The 14,384-nt window shown below is 34.6% G+C and overlaps 1 protein-coding gene across 5 annotated transcripts in view; it reads left to right on the forward strand.

The window, feature by feature from the left end:
* COL24A1 (collagen type XXIV alpha 1 chain) overlaps nucleotides 1-14,384 on the forward strand; it is a 380,667-nt gene that overhangs the window by 138,402 nt on the left and 227,881 nt on the right. The gene's annotated exons all lie outside the window — the stretch shown is intronic.

Genomic DNA, 14,384 nt, shown 5'->3' on the forward strand with positions numbered 1-14,384 from the left:
ACTTTCTTTTCACATCAAAAAGTCCATCCCACAGGTGGGATTAACAAGCTCTGGGTTTTAATACAATCAATTTGAAAACCAAGCCAATACAGGGGAATCTTTAATTGCCATTACTATCACAACCTAGGAGTGATATGCACAGTTTTATAACCCTTTGTGCACAGTTCTAAATTGCTCTCCAGAATGTTTGGATCAGTTCACACTCCACCAACAATGCATTAGTGTCCTAGGTTTCCCACAAACCCTTCAATATCCAATATTTTCCCTTTTTATCATATTAACCACTCTGATAGGTGTGAGGTGGTACCTCAGAGTTGTTTTAATTTGCATTTCTATGATCAATAGTATACTTGCAACATTTTCAAAAAATTATCATGTTCTAGGTCAGTGGTGTCAAGTTGAAATAGAAATGAATGCCTCTGGGCCTTATATTTACTTAGAAAACCACAAAGTGATATTATCTATGTTGCATTATATTTCTATTTATTTTGTCAAATATTTCCCAAATACAATTTAATTTAGTTTGAACAGCAGTCTTTTGTGGGCAAAAAGTTTAACACCTTTGTTCTGTTATAATGAATTCATAAATAAATGTACAAATACAACATATCCATCCTTTAAAGTGACTACTGAACTATGATAAATAAGGCTAATAGCTATCTTTATCAATGACAAATCAATACATAAGCTATTTGCTAAACTTATTTAATGAGAAAGGGATGGAGGGAGAAAGAGAGAGAAAGTAAATTATTTAAGAATTGAGTAACATTGTTGCTATATAACTTCATGAAAATAGAGAAGGCATGTTACAAAATTCTTTCTTTGAGCAAATATGTCCTTCATAGCTAAACAGAGAGATAAAATGGAGAACAGTGTAAACCAATGTCATTAGTGAACATTGAATAGAGCAAAAGAAAAAAATAGATTACAGAGGAATGACATGTGACATGAAATAAAATAATTTTTAAAAATCCATTTGGAAGTGTTCAAGAATATCAAGGTATATAATGAAAGGAAAAAAGGAAGAAGCAACAGGGTAACAACATTCACTAAATGCTTGCTATATTCCATGGTTTTGGAGCCAGATCTCAATATTTAATAATAATATAATAAAATTTAACAATTATCAATACTATATGGTTCTGGATTCAAAAATTTAAAAATCAGTGGAATACACTAAATAAGAAAGACCTATGGAAAATGTGAACAGTAATCTAATGTTAGAAGAACCTAAGAACTTCAAACTACTATGGAGGAGATTCTATTCTACAAAGGATGCTAGGAAAACTGATAGCAGTGTGGTGGAAAAATAGGTCTAGGTCAGCATTTTATGCCTTATACTTCAATAAATTCCAGATGAATGAATAATTTGTTTGTGTAAAGTTACATCATAAAGAAATTAAAGGAGAATGGAAGGTAGTATTTTTCATAATTATAGACAGGGAAGAATTAGTGATTAGATGTGAAATAGAAATGATCACATATCACAACACTTCAAGAGATCTGTGATTAAGTAGATTTGGTTATTTCTTCCAAAAAGATGAAAAAAAAACCAAATTCATGCTTGTCTAGCCTAGGAGATTCTTTTTATTTTTATTGCATAAGTACACTGAGTGCCTTCCTCATATTACCTCTCTTTTCAAATTTTAATTTTTTTAAATTGTATCTTGAATTTAAACAACACCAGATAAAATGGGCACATCCATATACATATTAGAACAAGGGAGAAAAAGAAGATTTTACATGAAACTAAAGAACTTTATTATTTCTATCTTGCTTTTCCTTTTAATTATGTAATTTCAACCCACAGCCTCAAAACTATCCTGATTTCATGTACTTTTGTGTAGCCTTCCTCCTGCTCTCTTTTCTGCATTGAAAATTCTTCAGTGTCCCTATTTTGTTTTTTTTCCTATATGCTGTCCTTATTCACCCTCACCTTCCTACCCTTCTTGCTGTACAAAAATAATAAAGAAAGTTAAAAGCCCTTTTAACAAATATGCATTGTCAATCAAAAATAAATTCTCACATTATTATGTCCAAAGATGTATTTTTTTTCTGAATTTTTAGTTCATCTCATCTCTTGCATGTAGTGGGTGGCATGCTTCATCATCAGTCAGCAAAGTTGAACATTACATTGATCAAGTTCTCATGTTTTTAAAGTTGTTTTTCTAAAAAAAATTTCTCCTGAGCCTGCTACCGTGTTTCTTCGATAATAAGACACTGTCTTATTATTTTTTTGGACAGAAAAACACCAGAGGGCTTATTTTCAGGGGAGGGCTTATTTTAATGAACATTGACAGCAATTTTAATAAACAGGTAAATGTGGACAAAAAAATGTACCTTTATTCAATAAGCAAATCACTGGGGAATAACAGGATGATGCGCTCACTGCTGCAGCTCTGATTGGATGCAGCTCGGAGCGCGGCGTGCGTTTCACGGGGGGGCAGAGGGGGGGAAACGGTGCATACAGAGGGTACCGTAATGTAGTGTGTAGCACAGGGGATCACCTTCACTACAGTAGCAATCTCAATAGGGCTTATTTTAGAGGAATCTTTAACAGTAAGGGGAGGGCTTATTTTCGGGATAGGTCTTATTATCAGGGAAACACGGTAACTTTGCTTTGCATCAGTTCATCTACAGGGGAACCTGCAGTCTCAAGGTCACATGTGAGTCCAAGTTTTGTAGAATCTAGGGGGCCACATGTGGCCTCAAGACTGCAGGTTCCTCATGTATTAGGAGTTCCTAAGTTTCCCTGAAACCATTTCATCTTCCATATGATAAATAATATTCTATTACGTTCATATGCCATAATTTGTTCAGCTATTACCCAATAAATGGGAACCCCTTTTAGTTTCTAGTTCTGCTACCAAAAACAGCTACTAAAAATATTTTTGTACATATGGAGTACTTTTCTTTTTTCTTTGAGCTAACTGGGGGTATAAGCTTCATAATGGAATAACTGGGCCAAAGAGTTTGGAAGTATTTATCTATTTCCTCTATAATTTTATTAGGATTTAATTGGACTAAATGGATCTATAATTTCATCTTTTTCTTCTCCCATTTTAAATACATCTTTCTTTTTCATTTCTGATAGGAATAATTTCATTTTCAAATCCCTTTTTCATCTGGGAAGCTAACTGTTTAATCAAATGTCCAATTCATTGTTTTCTTCTTTCTTTTGTTGATAAAAGGATTAAAATACAAAATTTTCCCTAAGAATTGCTTTAGTTGCATCTCATAAATTTTGATCCGTCTCATTATTATCATTTTATTTGATTTAATTTTTTTATTGTTTCTTCAATTTGTTCTTTGACTCACCAATTCTTTATAATTATGTTGTTTAGTCTCCAATTAATTTTTTTTGCTTTTTTGAGGGGGGAAGGCAGGTTAATTGGGGTTAAGTGACTTGCCCAAGGTCACATGGCTAGTAAGTATTAAGTGTCTGAGGCCAGATTTGAACTCAGGACTCCTGACTCCAGGGCTGGTGATCTATGCACTGCACCACCTAGCCACCCCTACTTTTTGATTCTTTGAGGCCCCAATATTGAATTGTATTATACTTACATTATTATAATCGGTGAATACTGTATTTAGTAATTCTGCTTTTCTGCAGTTTTTTGCTAAGGTCTTTATGCTTTGATTCATGTTCAATTTTTGTAAAGGTGTCATATACATCTGAGAGGTACATAAATTCCTTTGTATTCTTATTCAGTAATCACTAGAGAACTATCATCTCTAATTTTTCTAAAGTGTTAACAGAGTCTTTATCTTCTTTTTATTTATTTTTTATTAGATTTATCTAGGTCTAAAAGGAAGTATATTAAAGTGCCCCATTATTATAATTTTAGTTTCTAATTTTCCTTTTGTCTTAATGAATTTTTCCTTTAAGTATTTGGATGTTGATATTAGGTACAAATGTACTAATTATTTATATTGATTCATTCTCTAGGCTGTCTATTAGTAAAATTTAATTTCTCTGCTTATCTCTTTTTACTTTATCTATGCTTTCTGTAGCCTTATTTGAATCATCACTGCTACCCTTCCTTTTTTCTTTATTTTAGCTGAAGCATAATACATTTTGCAACAGCATCTCATTTGAACTATATGAGAATCTTTGGGTTTCAAGTTAAAAAGCCAAGCATGAGCAGCTTTCCATAGAATTGCTACTGGAACAGCTTTAAGGTTCTGATTACATAGTATAGTGAATTCTCTATTTATTCAGTAGTAAATTAAAGCAAAACATTCACAGAAAAAAAGTACAGCATTGACAATGTTACAATAATTTATCATTAAAGTAGCCACATAGTTTTCACCAAAGTGGCCACATAGTTTTAAGCAAAAGATATTATTCAGTCAGTCCTCAACTCAATCATCCTTAAGGAGCAAGCCTCCTTAAGGGACACAAAGTACAAATGTCAAAGTTCTCCACCCCTAGGTCACAGTGTATTATGATCTTCTCAGTTAGCATTAAGTACTCAAGAAGAGGTCTTTTTCATCTTGACTAGAGGCTGGCTCTCAGATTCCATGGTTCCTCTTCCATGGTCCCAGTTCCTACCTGAATCTACCCAATCATTACCTGGATTTGAAGGTAGGCAGCTCTTAGCTCCTCATCCAGCTCCTCGTCCAATTCCTGTTCTATATTGAAGCCCACAGTATACAGTCCACCTCAAGTCCTTCACAGTTTCTGTTTCTGGGGAGACAAAGCTTAACAGAGCCACAATTACATTCATTCACATTTCTGGCACCATTATCAATTCACTATCTGCCTGTGAAATCAACATAGACTCACCAACAAGGTCCAAGAGGTCAACACAAATCATTAATAAAGTCCCAGGACTTCCAAAACACTCCTTCAGGACTTCTGTAAACAGACAACCAGAAAATCCTCTTTCAGGGCTTCCAGTAAGGTCCCAGGACATCTGTACAAAGTATCACAAGCAAAAATCAACATAGACAGAACAGACAAACATAAAGTGCTGAGATACCACAAGTTTTCTCCACCACAAGAGTTCTCTTCTCAGTTCTGCTCTCTCCCAGCTTGGGCTTCTCTTTATGTATGGTCATTAGCTCCTTCCCTTCCTGTTGCATCAGAAATAGGGGTTCACAAGTTGTGGGGTTCACAAGTTCTGTTTCTTAACAAAGACGATATAATCATGGGCAAGGCTTAAAAGAAACTTGAACTGAAACAAAGTGCTAAATAATTAAATAGCTGACACAAGGTGTTAAGTACTTCTTTGCTTACCATTACACAAGTGTATTTCTTGTCAACAACATATCCAGGGATTCTGACTTCTAACCCATTTGCCTATTCTTTTCTGTTTTATACATGATTTAATCCCATTCCTATTCACAATAGTGATTCTTAATTGTGTATTTCTCTCCATCCTGTATAGAATTCGTGTGTAAATTAATTTCTCACTTTTTTTCTATGAGAGATTATATCTTTTTCCATTTTTTTCTGCAGTTGTGTATTATCTGAGTTTTAAAATTCTTATACTGTTAATCTAGGCATAGACAGACAGACAGACAGACAGACAGACAGACAGACAGACAGATAGATAGATAGATAGATAGATAGATAGATAGATAGATAGATAGATAGATAATGAATTCTATCAAACATCCAAAGAACACTTTATTATTAGGTTGTGAGCTCCAAGGCCTGGAAAGATGATGTTACCTTCTAGAGTAAAAGGAAGTTGTGGAAGGGGAGATAATGAGCTCCATTTGGAACATATTAGTTTAAGATGTCTACTGAGCATCCATGAAAGATTAGCAAAGTGGTTTATAGCAACATATCAAAATGATCATAACTAGATTGGATTTATGCGAGGAATTCAAGTTTGATTATGTATTAGGATAACTATAAATAAAATAAAACTTCATAATAATAGAAATTTTGAGAATATGTCCATAGATGCAGAAAAAAAATTTAAAACAAATTACAATGCCCATTTATAATTTAAAAGAACACTAAAAACATAGAAATTGATGGACCTTTGCTTAACATATTATATATATATATATATATATATATATATATATATGTAATAAACGAGAAATCTTTCCATTGGGATTAAGTAAAGCAAGGATATCCATTATCACCACTAATATTTTATAAAGTACTGAAATGCTAGGTATAGCAAAAAGAAAAAAGGAAAAGTGATTTAAGGGAATAAGCATAGGTAAAGAAGAAATAAAATTATCACATTTTATAGATAGTATTATGATTTAATCAGAGAAAACTAGTGAATCAATTAAAATATGTTGAAACTAATAAATTCAACAAAATTTCAGGATATAAAATAAATCCATATAAGCCTTTGGCATTATTAGGCATAAGCAGCAAAAAGCAACAGGAAGAGATATAAAGAGGAAAATCCACTTACAATAACTACAAAATGTATAAAATACTTGGGAGGCCATCTAACAAGACATATGGAAACAATATGGGTATGATTATAAAATACTCTCCAGGGAAATGAAGACTGACCTCAGTAATTGGGACATTAATTGTTCATAGACTGTGCCAATATAATAAAAATAGCAAGCCTACCTAAATTAACTTACTTATTAGGTGCCACACCAATCAAATTACCAAAAGACTATTTTGTAGAGAAAAAATAACTAAATTCATATGGAGTAATAAAAGTTCAAGAATTTCAAAGGAAATAAATTTTTTTTTTAATGGAAAGGAAAGAAACCTAGCAAATCCAGTTCTCAAACTATACTACAAAGAATTAATCATGATTTGTTACTGGGGGTGAGGGGAGGAGGAGAATGGATCACTGGAACTGAATAGGTATTCAACATACAGAAGCAAATCAACCTAATAGCCCAATGTTCAACCTACCCAAAGACATGAGCTCCCTCCACTTCTTATTGGGGGTAAAGACTCACTATTTGACAAAAAAAAGTACTGGGAAAAATGAAAAGCAGTCTGGCAGAAATTAGATATAAATGAACACTTCACACCATAAAGTGTTGTAGATACAAGGTTCACTCCTCCATTCTTCTCTGGACCCCACTACTAACTCTCTGGACTTTGGGACTTTCTGGACATCATTCCCTAGCATCATTCTCACCCTGGAAGATCTCTCTACCCCTGTGGCCCCTTACTCTTATTGGTCTGTTCCCACCAGAACCTCCATCTTAAGGAAGGACTCAGACCAGTCACATTCACTCCTTTATTCCACTCTAGTCTTGCTCTTTATAGAATACTATTTCTGCCATGCCCCAAGCAAGGTTATCTTCTGTCACAGGTATTCTGAAAAATGTTTGAGAACTTGTTCTCTGGGGGAAAAATGTATGCATTGATTACTTTTAAGTGTAATCTGCATCAGTAGCATCTTCTCCAACACTTTCTTAAGTGTAGACAGTCTATAAAACAATAAATCAATTCCTGATTTATAGCTTTTGCTAGTCTCTAAGGTCTAAATGCACACAATGAAAATTTGACAGTTGAGCCTTGCAAGCTGGTATGAAATGGCTCCAGCACACCCCTACTTTCTTCCCATTTCCTTCAGCTTCCTTTTGTGTATTGTCTTCTCCCAGGAGAATATAAGTTGCTTGAGGGAAGGGACTGTCATTCTTTTTTACTCTATTTATCTTTCCGGTGCTTAGTATGGTCCTAGCACATAGTGAGTACTTAATAAATGCTTACTTACTGATTAACTTGACATGATTTAGTTATAAAAGATCATATCATTTTAAAAAAGAGGATCAAGGAAAAAATCACCCTTCAAATCTATGAACATGGAAGAAATAATGACCAAACAAGGTGTAAAGGGGATAGAGAATAAAACTGACAAATTTTATTACATAAAATTAAGGGTTTTTTTTCATGAACAAAACCAATGCAACTAAGAATAGAAATGGGGAAATTTTGCAGCAAATTTCTTTTAAAGGGTCTTATTCCCTTAAGGAACTGATTCAAACTTCTAAGAATAAAAGCCATTCCAGAATTAATAAATTATCAAAGGATGTGAACAAGTGGTAAAAATTCTCCAAATCTTTAATAATAACAGAAAAGTGAATTAAATCATTGAAGGAACTACAGGAAAATAGCTACATTAATACATTGTTGGTGGAGCCTGTGACTTGATCCAGTTGTTCTGGAAAGCAATTGAGACTATGTCCCAAAAGTGACTAAACTGTACATAATTCTCCTAATCCTATATCCCAAAGAAATCAAAGAAGAAAAGGACCCATATGGATAGAAATAATTATAGCACCTTTTTTTGCACTTGAAAAGAACTAGAAAAGGGGCAGCCAGGTAGCACAGTGAGTAAGAGCACCAGCCCCAGAGTCAGGATGACCTGGGATCGAATCTGGGCTCAGACACTTAGCACCCACCCAGAAACACCTGGCCGTGTAACCTTGAGCAAGTTACTTAACCCCAATTGCTTTAAAAAAAGAAAAGAACTAGAAATGACAAAGCAAATTATGGTATATTAATGTAATGAAATAATATTTTGCCATAATAAATTATGGGTTTTAGAAAAACCTGGAAAGATTTGTATGAGTTGATGCACAGTGATGGGAGCAGAGCCAGTTGAACAATTGAAAAGACAAACAACTTTGAAAGATTTAAGAATTCGGATCAAGAGGATCTACCATAATTCCAGAGGGTTAATTGTGAAACTTAGTACCCATCTTCTAATAGAGAGGTGAAAGACAAGAAGCAGAATGAGGCAAATATTTCTAGACATGGCCAATGAAGGGGTTTGTTTTTCTTGACTATGTATATTTGTTACAACAGTCTTATCCTTCACTCTTTGGGGTTTTTTTTATTTGGTAGTAGATGGAAGTAAAAAAATAAAATTCATAAAGATAGATGGTATGGTAGTATGATATGTATGCAGAGGTATAAGAAAAAAATCTCATAAGGAAGGCAACTAGTAGGTAGGCAGGAAAAGGAGTGGGATATGCCTCTGCAGAAGATAGCATCTGAGCTGAATTTTGAAGGAAGTTAGGGAAACCAAGAGACACAAGTGAGGAGGGAAAACATTTTGTTTCAAGGGAGAAGTTGAGGTTCTTAAAAGATCTGTGTAATTTCCCAAAGACACACCTTTCTCTTCTTATTCAATTCTGAATGTATTCCATTAGAAGTTCCTATCCCATGTATATGTACAGATGGATCACTTCTACAGGTCCGTCCATCTTCCTGCATATCATACTTTGGACAATCAAAATTCTTCTGCTGTTATTTTTTAATTTGTGTTTAGTTAGGTCAAACTCTTGAATAACTCCATATCTCATTTAGGAGGCTCTGCAGTGTTCTGAGAGTTGACACAATCAGCCCAAGGTCATCTGCAAACAAGAACATCTGGAAGACTCCACCATTATAGGGAATCCTTCAGCTTGGACTCTGCACTGGAACTCTTCCATGACAGTAGCAAACACCATTGGTGAGCATGTCTCCCTGTTCTATGTCTCAAATGATATTCATCATCAGGAGATTATCAAACAAAGTTGTCTTTATTGTTGGATCTTTCATGAAATCTTGTATGAGTTTTACATCTGAGATGTAGACACATTGTTGGAAGAAAGTCTCCAAGGCAATGCTTTGCTCTATTGAATCAATATTTTGTTATAGCCAAATAATAAACACAGTGCTATCTTAGATTCTCTATACCTTACAGTCAATTATATGGTCACAAAGATGTGTTCTACTATGGAACATTGCTTGGGAAGATCTGCCTATTGTATTTTAATGCCTTCATTGATACTATTCTCAATGTATTTATAGATTATTTTCACAAACATTTTTGAGATGGGGAAGTATTACCTGAGTTGGTAATTGCCAATATTCCTTAGGTTATCTTTTGGGATAATAATATCTAATGGTTCCCCCCCGACATCTTTGATAACCTCTTATGAGAACCAGCTCTTAATTAACTCAGTAATTTTTATGTGTCAATTTTTATTCATTTATTCAACAAGTGATTGTTCTAGGTGCTAGGGAAACAAAAAATAAAATAGCTCCAGCCCTCAAGTAGCTTAAATTCTATTGGGGAAAGCAATAGATACCAAGAAAATTAGATCAAAATGACATATAAAGTAATTTTGAAAATGGAGAAAACCATCAACTTGGGGGATCTAAATAGACTTCCCCAAGAAGAGAGCACTTTTAGCTGAGCTTTTAAGAAAAGCTAAGGATTTTGTAATGTGGAGATTAGAAGGAGGTGCATCCCAGGATGAAAGACAGCCAGCTCAAAGGCACAGAGACAGGAGATGGAGTACATGTACAGGGAAAAGCTGGCTAGTGGGCCAATTGGGTTGGAATGGTGAATGTGTGAAAAAGAAGAATGAGCAATAAGCCTGAAAAGATAGGCTGAAGTCGAATTTTGAAGAATCTGAAAAGCCCAACCAAGAAGTTTATATTTTATCACAGAGGCAAAAGGCAATTCCTGGAGCTTCCTAAGGAGAAGAGTAGAATGGTAAAATCTCTACTTTAGGAACATTACTTTGGTATCTTGGCAAGGATAGATAGGAGAAGGATAGGTCTCGACACAGAGATAGCAGCATGGACCCATTATGATTGGGAAAAGATCATTCCATTAGATACCTCTGATAAAAATGTAACATTAAAAATAGGAAATTGACAAACTTATAAGATTACAAGCTACTCCTAAATAGAGAAGAGTTCATATGACATAAACAATTTTCAAAAGAATAAAACTCGATAACAAAATCACTAATGAGCAGCAAAATTTAAGTTAAAATAACCCTTGGGTAGCATGTTATAACTATCAACTCTAGAATGGATGGTAAAAGATGGGGAAAACTTATTATTAGAAGGAATATAAAAAGATGGGCTTCTTTTTAAAAAAGCACAAAATCCTATTCATTGTGAACTTAAATATAAAGAGACTAAAAAGGGAAATATTTCCATGTACACAGCAACATAAAAAGAGGATTCAATATAAAATCATTAATTTCCATGCATTTACTAAGTGCTTAAAATTTTGCAAGGAAAGTTATTGAATTCCTCAGATCATTTGACACAGAGAATAACACTGCAACTCTATTTGAAGTAGATAATTTATAGCAAGAAAAGATCCACATGCACCAAAAAAAGTTCATAGCAACATTATTTGCAATAAGACAAAACTTGAAAAACAAGCCAAATAAGTCACTAATGATAGAAAATAACTAGACAAATTATGCTGTGAGTGAAATGGAACGTTGAGCTTTGTAAGGAATGATGAATATGATGGATTCAGAGAAACACAGGAAGATTTATATGAACTGTGAAGTGAAGAAATCATGGGCAAAAGAACAATATGCACATGGACTACAATAGTGTAAACAAAATCAACATGGAAATCAAACTGTTCAAATACAAGGAAGGATCAATGTTCATGTGATAATTAATGTTAAAAAGCATATCTCTCCTTTCTGTCAAGAAACAAACTTCAGGGAGTGCACTTTGTGAAAGATTTCTATGAGTATTTTTAAGGGTCTATTGTATAAAAGAAAGATGTGTAAATGAGTTTAAAAGTAATTTAGAAAAGATATTTAAGTTCACTTGGAAATAATAGCTTTTAAAAGCTATTTTAATCATATTTTTCATAATTTAATAATTTTAATATCTTAATCATTTCCCAAGTTAATAAGCTTTTTGCAAAATTAAGTCCCAGATATATCCATTTTATAATAAGAATTTTTGTAAATCCATTTTTCTTTAAAAGAGGACTATTTATGATATATTTCTTTTGGGTAATAATAAGCATTTGGTGTGTTTTAGCCTAATCATTTTCCTGGAGTCTGACACTAGAGTATGTTGAAAAGAAAGAGTGCCAATCTTTCTTTTCCTAAAGCCCTAGCTCACCTCCACACAAAACATTCTTGATGTTTAAGAGCTGTAGAAGGAGAGGCAAGGGAACAGTGCATAGGGTCAATAGAACCCATCTGATTGTTCCTGAACAGGGTAGTGGCATACTTTAAGAAGAGTGTTTTGACAGTTCTGTAGAGGATAGATCAGTGCAAGGAGGGACTGAAAGCTGAGCCTGATTAAGAGACTCTTGCAACAGTATAGAAAAGAGGTGACAAGGGGCTGAAGTAAGGTAGGAGCCATGTGAGTGGAGTTAAGGGGAAAGATGTAAGGTATATTCACAACAATATAACATGACAACTTATTATTAAGGTAGCCACATAGTCTTAAACATTCACCCCTATATCACAGTAAATCACCTTCTCCTCAGTCAATACAGAATGTCCAAGTAAAGTCTTCTTTCATCTTGACTTGAGGCTGGCTTCCAATTATCCTTAAGCTAATCATCCTTAAGGGGTAGCAGAAGATACAAAAACCATCCAACCCTAGGTCACAGTAAGTCACAATCTCATCAATCAATACAGAGTACCCAAGTAAAATCTTCTTTCATCTTGACTTGAGGCTGTCTTCCAAGCCCCTCAGTTCCTCTTCCACAGGCTGACTGCTCCCAGCTCTTGCCTGGATTTATCCAACTCTTGCCTGGATTCACACATAAGCAGCTCTCCTCTTCTGTTCTATATCTCAGCTCTTGGGAACTGCTCCCCTCCAAGCCCTTTGCACTTTCTGTTTCTAGGAAGACAAAACTTAACAGAGCTACAACAATATTTACACACATTAAGTTTAACAGTTACAACAATATTTACACACATTACTAGCACTATCATCTCAATTCATTTTCTGTCTGCCAACCAACACAAATCAACAAACAAGGCTTCTGTCTGAGAAATCAAACACAAATCAATAGTAAAGTCCTCTTTCAGGACTTCTGTCTAATAGCAACAGACAGGATGCTTCTGTCTAACAGAACAACAGACAAGAGTGCTACAGAGTGCTGACATCACAAACATGCTCTAACACAGATCAACAGAGCACCAAAATCACAAGCATTTTCTCTCTCAGTTCTGCCTGCTCTCAGCTCTGCTCAAACTCTTCTCTGCTCTGCTCTTTCCTGTTCCACCCTTCCTGTTGTGTTTTTTTGGCAAGCTCCTCCCACCATGGTTTCCATATGATTATGTTAGGCCTATTAAGGACAGGGAAGGTCTTCAAATTCCCTTAGTTCTATTAAGGGCACCACAATGTGTACTGTTTCCAACAAAGACTCTTGATACAATCAAAGGTGAGGCTCAAAGGCACTTGAATAGCTGAAACACACAGCAAAGTGCTACTTTGCTTACCATTACAAATATCTAGAGGACATTAAATTGGAAATGTAAAATAAGAAGAGATGAGACCTGCACATATATATGTAAACACATGTGTCTATATATACATATATGTGTGTATACACATGCATGTATGTAAATATATAACATTTGTGTGTATATGTTGGCATGTGTGCATATATATTATATCTACCATCAAAAGTATGATCATTGAATTCAGTTTAGGGGATGGAAAATGGAGAATAATTCAGCAGTAGAGACTGAGAAGAAGTAACCAGTCAGGTAAGGGAAGCAGGGGAGAGCATAAACCAAAGAAGGAAGTGGTACCTAAAAAGCAGGGTATTCAATATAGTAAAATGCTGTAGAGAGGGAAAGAAAGACGAGGGCATAGAAATGATTGGATTTAGTAACTAAAAGACGATTGGTAACCTTATAGCGAGTAGTTTCTTTTGAGTGAGATAAAAACTTGGGTTTCATGGGATTGAGATGCAAATGGGAAGAGAGGAAGTAGAGACAAAGAGAATAAATGTCATTTTTTAAGAATATAACTATGAAAATGGTCATAGTAAATGGCCTAGATCAAGCATACACAGAGGAGGTTCATCCTAGACACAACACAATTTTAAAGGCATTCATCTTCAAGGTGTCTGAAAGAGGACAGGATGCCAAAGATGTACAAAAAAAAATGCCGATTTTATTATTACCCCCAGGAAAGCAACCTAGAGAATGTCAATAATTATTCACTCAATGCCTACTTTCCCACCCTTAGTTGTTTTTTTTTTGAGCGGGGGGGGAGGAAATAATGTCTCTGTGTTATTGATGCCTCCTTGATGAAGGTTTGGAAAGAAAACAGGTGGGCTTCCTTAAAAAATAGTCTATAGTAAATTACATCTCTAGAGTCACACAAGTGACTGAAAGTATAAAGCATATAAGACCTCACTGTAGTATTTGTTTACAATGAAAAGGTTTTGATCCAGTAGAGCAAAACGCTGCCTTACAAACTGTCTTCTAACAAGGTGTTTTTCATGGCTATGTCAAAATTGTACAAGATTCCTTGATAGATTTCACAACAGTGATAACTTTGTTCCATGACCCCCTGATCATTAATATCAAGTTAATCAGAACACAGAGAGACATATGTTTGTCAAAGGTGTATACCACTGTCTCGCCTCTCACTCAGATCCTGCACAGAGTCCAAGTCCAAGAAGGAATCCCTTATAGAT

The sequence above is a fragment of the Petaurus breviceps genome, unplaced genomic scaffold (genome assembly GCF_028583685.1).
Source record: "Petaurus breviceps papuanus isolate PSGF00001 unplaced genomic scaffold, PetGlider_PUasm1.0 220, whole genome shotgun sequence".
NCBI lineage: Eukaryota > Metazoa > Chordata > Mammalia > Diprotodontia > Petauridae > Petaurus > Petaurus breviceps.